Source organism: Camellia sinensis, chromosome 12, assembly GCF_055761805.1.
Source record: "Camellia sinensis isolate YWXY chromosome 12, ASM5576180v1, whole genome shotgun sequence".
In the NCBI taxonomy this organism is placed as follows: domain Eukaryota; kingdom Viridiplantae; phylum Streptophyta; class Magnoliopsida; order Ericales; family Theaceae; genus Camellia; species Camellia sinensis.
The window spans coordinates 64,942,358-64,948,360 of NC_138972.1; positions in this window are offsets into that span (position 1 = coordinate 64,942,358).

The following is a 6,003-nucleotide window of genomic DNA, read 5'->3' on the forward strand; positions in this document are numbered from 1 at the left end:
CTACGGTCAGAAATTGTACATTATTTATATGCCAAAGCTGGTTTAAGAGGGGGGGCGTTAGTGGGGAGGGAGATTATGGATGGATTATAGAACTGGATAGAAAAAATAAGAATACAAGCGAAGTAATATCCATAGCAACAAACAAAATATTATTAATATACAACAAAAAAGTACAATAAAAAAGAGAACCAACGGTCCACCACAGAGGGAAGTAAAAGAGACCCAAGATTAATGTCCTAAAGACAGTATTGCAAAGTGAAAGATTTGCTGTTTTGGCCATAGTTCCTTCGTGCAAGTTGTGTAACTTCTTGAGAGTTTCGTTGTGTACGGTGGATATCGAGTTTCATCGTCGTTGATTTTGGGGGATTCAAATCTTTTCTTCTTCAAACTTGAGGTAGAGATTTTCTTTGAGTTATATATATATATATATTTGCAAGATATTGATGATTTTTGAAATCATCCCTTGTTAAGTTTTGAAAAATTATTGTTGCTTCAAGAAAAAGAGTAATTTTGAAAGTGAGTTTACTATTTGATCATTTGAGATAGAAATTGGGGGTTTTGAACTATGTATGTTAAAGAAAAATGTCTTTAGTAAGATTTTTCTCAAATGTTTGAAGATGGATGGTTTTGATGAGAAAACCTAGAAATTTAGGGATTTTAAAAAGAAGTTGAAAATCCATGGTTGATATTGTTATATTATTTTGAATGCCCAAAATAAATGATGTTTGGAAAATTTCTTGTTTATATTGTATAAATGATAAATTTGAGAAATATGAGAGTTGTTGTTCATTTTGAAAATTGTTATTCAAAATGTTGATATAGTCTTGAAATAGCTAATTTGTTGAAAATGCTCGAAATAGGGAGGATGTGTTATTCCTCGGATGAATTGAAATAAATGTATATTTATTTATCTTGTGAAATTGCATGGAAAGGAGAAATGAAAATTTTGATCACAATGGTAGCATTGCGTAGAAGAATTGAAAATGGAAGAATTGTTGCATTGTATTGATTATTGTTGCATTGGCATATCAATTTATATGATTACATTAAATTTTGAAAGTTGATTTGAAAGCTTGCATTGAGAAAGGAATGTTGAGAAACAATTTTTCATGAAATGGTTTTGGGGTAAATACAATGGTAAGTCTTGAAAGGTAGTGTAGAGAATAGGTGTCGAGCCTTCCAGTTAATACTGGTAAAAATGACATATTATGGGTGTCGAGCCCTCCAGTTGATACTGATAAAAATGACAAATTGGTAATATTTATATAGTCTACTTGCAGACACTGACCTAGGGATTACCAGAGTTGTATCTACCGCCCCTCGAATAAAGTTTGATAAATGTTGAGCAGTTGAAATGGCATGACATCATTGAGCATGTTGGTTTTCAAAAGATGAAGGTGTGTTTACTTTCAGAAAGGCATGACATGGCATAAACATTCCATCTCTTGAGACTTGTGTAAAATGTATATACTTTGTTAAGAATTCTTTACTCGGCTTTATGCTCACCCTACGGGATTTTTGTGCAAGAAAAGATGTGGTGATTCCACCTAACTGAAGGCGTAGAAGTGTGTGCAGAGAGCATAATGTGCTCATTAGCTGTGACTCTGATTGTAAGCCAAGGGCTTTGTATGTGTGGATTTGAATAACTGTTTTGTGTAACCAGGCTCAAGCCTTGGAAACTTGTAAACCCTTGGGGGTATTTGTTGTTTAATTAGTTGTTGTTGGATTAATTGTATTATCGCATGAATGCTATTTACATCATGTAATGCAAGTATGAGGATTTATTATCATTTTACTTTAAAGAGCCATGACTATTGTATTACCATTTAGACATGAAAATTGGGGCGTTACATGGCTTGATCAAGTAGCACTAGAATGTCAGCCAAACAATTCTTATGTTCCTTTGTAAAGGTAAAACTGGAGGAAACGGGTGCTTGTGGTTTAGCTCGGGCAGCCATCATGATGATCTCCGATTGAGTTGAAATTTTTTGTGGTTGATTTACTTAATCAACTCTAAAATATCAGTGGATCGGATAGTTAGAGAGTCACCAACACGGTGGCCAACTGGTGCGTTTCGAGTAAAACATAAAGACCCCAAGTCCAAAACTGGACCATATTCTTCGAACATTCTGCTTTGCATTACATCCTCTCTCTGAGAGTTATATTCAATGACATGAACAGTCAAGAATGCATTTCACACTTGATCACTTTCAACTAAACAGTGGTAGACAATGAACAATCAACAATACATTTCACTTTCATTGAGACAATTTATCGAACAGTTGTGATACAAGAATTTTGTGCGTACAAATTTCAAAAATGTTCAACATGAAACAACCTAATTCAATCAAAGAGCCACCTGACGGTTCTCAAATAAAATTATAGACCCCAATTTATCCAATCTAATCCAAATCTAGAGTACAACATAGAGAGAGAGAGAGAGAGAGAGAGAGAGGGAGGGGGAGAGAGAACCTGAACTTCAGATATGGTGAAAGCAGATGCTGTGGAGTGGTTGCCGCTCTGTAGTTTTGGCGCAGGAGAGGAAGAGGGTAGAGTTTGGTGCGATAGAAAAAGAATAAAATAAATAAATAACGATGAACAGTACCTCGTTTGTTGTAGCGAGATACCGTAGCACCCTTAAATTTTGGCATGCTTGTAGTGAGATTGATGGGCTTGGTTTTTTAGAGTTTATCTCGCTAGTTTAGTTGGAGAAGGACTCTACTGAGTTTGATGAGGTTGCTCTAAAATAACATTTTTTTTTATTGATTTTACTTAATTAATGAAAATAGGTAAATGGTTTATATTGAAAAAAAAACATCTGGGGTTTAAATTAATAAAATGAAAATTTTAAGATTTATTTTGTTACAAGAGTCACTGTGATATTGTTTTTGTAATTTTTTTTTTTATTTTTCTTGGTAAATTATACTTTTTTCTTATATATTTGGTCATTTTCTCACTTTAGTTCTTTTTTTTTAATATATATATTTTTTACTTTGCTCCTTCGTGTTTCAATTTTTTTTTTCTTCTAATTTATCCTAATTTTTTTCAAAAGTATACAAAAAATATCACGTTAACTATCACATGACATAAACATATATTATTATATTATGGTTTGACTGTGTTAGATGTGTGCTTTATATATAATAAAACATTTTTATGACACATGTCTATCAATGTGCTTTTTTTTTTTTCCTCCTAATTTGGACATAAGTCAGTTTTTAGATTAATTGAGAAAAATTTGAAACAAAAGGGCCAAAGAAGAAAAAAAATATGTTATTATGAAGTAAAGTGAAAAAATAGCCAAACATTAAGGAATAAAGTGTAATGTATCTTTATTTTTTTAAAAGTATAAGTTTTTAGTTGTGGATGTATATTTACTAGTGGGTGGTACACGTAATACGTGCACAATTAAAACAAGAACAAACAAAACAAAAAAATATTACACTTTGTATGTCACTCAAATAGTAAGTGTATTCTTTATCAAACCTAAGGTGTTAGGTTCAAGTTTTATCCTATTTTTTAATATATATATATATATATATTTTAAATTGAAAAATCCACTTGGCACATAGAGATGTAAAGGCTTCAGTACACCAATATAAGTGTTCACTTTTATATACAGTCTAGCGATTAGCACGCGTGATACGTGTGCAATTCAAATAAATAAAAATAAAATAAAATATTTGCTACATATATTATGTACTAGTTAAGTGGTAAGAGTATTATTTACTTGACCTAAGACCAAAGGTTTGAGTCTTACTCCTTTTTTTCTGTTTAATTTTTTATTTTAAATATAAAAGTCGACACTTAATATTTACTATATATTGTATGCCACTCAAGTAGGGATGGTCACGGGTCGAGTTTGGGATGGACTCCTTTTTCTCTATCATTGTCTCTTTCTCTTCAAATTGTGATACCACTACCACCACAAGATCTTTAGGACTTGGCTGGGGTTGAAGTGTATCCATCATGCATAGATCAGTACTCCCACGAATATGGACCTCAGGTCTAGGCAAGTGGGAAGGGGTGATATATATGCTAGGTTTAAAGGTGGGTGGTAGTGTATGGGTAAGGTTAAAGCGAGAAGATAGTGGGTTGGTGGTGACATTTGGCCTCTGTGATGAGCTATGATTTTATGGTCAATGAGATCCTGAGTCTCATGAAGGAGGCGGACACGCCGGTCGGTTTCATGGACATGTTGTCAGTGAAAGGAATAGTATTTGGATGCATCGTGCCTAGGAGGAAGAGTGTTAGGAAGAGGGTGAGGTTCAAGAGATTTTAGGTGGCCTTTCTCCACCAACACTTTCATAGCTCAAAATAGGGTCATGTAAAGGGGATGAAAGTTGCGATTCAGTGGTTGGTTTGAATTGTAGGGTTATGGGTGGATATCGGCAAATAGGTTAATTATTTTGGCCAATGTGGTAATAGTACCGACTTCTGAAGGCTTCACGACTATACCACTACTGCTAGTAACATTGGAACCACAAAGAAATGTTTTTCTCATGAGCTCTTTCTCGTCTACTATAATTCCCTGCTATATGGTGTCCTCAATCTGGACCCCCATCTCATGTAATTCCTTGAAAGTAAGGAGTGGAAGGACTATCATCTTCTATAACATTTTGCCATGCATATTTCTAACCACAATTCAAATGGCCGCCTTAGCTCTCCATCTAATTACAAACTCCACAAAGCTTTTCTTGGGTTATTGACGGGTAGCTTCCAACTCTCGAGTGGTTACCTCGATCTGAGTGTTATAGGAATATTGAGTAATGAAAGCCTCAGCTAACTCCTCCAAATTTTACTTTACTTTATCCGCCAACTTGGCATACCAGGTGGCAGCCATTCCCGACAAAGTCCTCCCAAATAGAGACAATTTCTGAGGATGGGTCAGACCCATAGGTTTCAAAACATTTGAAAATAAGCGAATATGCACCATAGGGTCCCCAGACCCATCAAACCAATCCACATGTGACATTTTGAATCTTTCTGGTAATCTCATAGCCGCCTTTGTATACCCATCTTCGATGTTTGGAATGGAATTGATCCCTTAGGATTTTTTGAACATATTCTCCAATTTGGCTATCTTTAACATAGCCGAATCAAATTCAGCGAGGTCAAGGGGAAAAAGCCCTTCATGTAACAACCCCAACCTGTGATTTATCATAATCTTTGATTAGGAATGCCTAATAAGTAATTAAGAGAAATTCTAAATTAATTGCATGTGTATTGTGTTATATGTGCTCATATTTGTTTGACGTAGGAATACCTGTCTGTGTTTCTGATTCGATACATGAATTGAAGGCCTTATCGGCATCCGATCACGAAATTGACTTGATTTATTTGTTATTTGAAAATTTTAGAATTTAATGAAATTCAATTCGGAACAAATTAATTAGGATAATTAATGCCAATTTGATTAGCTTAAGCCAAGCTTAATTAAGTCTCATTAATCAAGCCTATGTAAGGCACAAGTGATCTCTAGAATACACTTTACATTCTCATTTCTTCATCTTTGAGGCAACAAAAACGTGAGAGAGGCCGAGGGACTAAGAGAATTGAGATCAAGCTTGAGGTTTGGAAGGAAATTGCTAGGAGACTTGGAGAATTGCTCAAGATTATCTCTGAACCTTAAAGAATTGAGAACCTTAAGTAAGAATTCTAGCCTCTAGTTTGGTAATTTAGTTGGTTAATGGATGGAATCAAGTGAGATAGGTGAATTAACATGAGAATTGAGCTAAAGAATGGAATTGAGAATCAATTCATGCATGCATGTGCATTTCATAGTATTTTGAAGTTAATTTCAAGTAATTCTTCCATGCATGTCATGTTTTCAACTTAATTTTGAGACTTCATCATGTTTTCCATCAATTTACCTTGTTTGAGCATGATTTGAAGGGTTTAAGTTCAAAGAATTACATGCATGTTTGTATCATGAGTTTTGATTTTGAATTTAACATAATTCATTTGCTTTTAGGCCATGATTTTGCGAAATGAGTTATAATT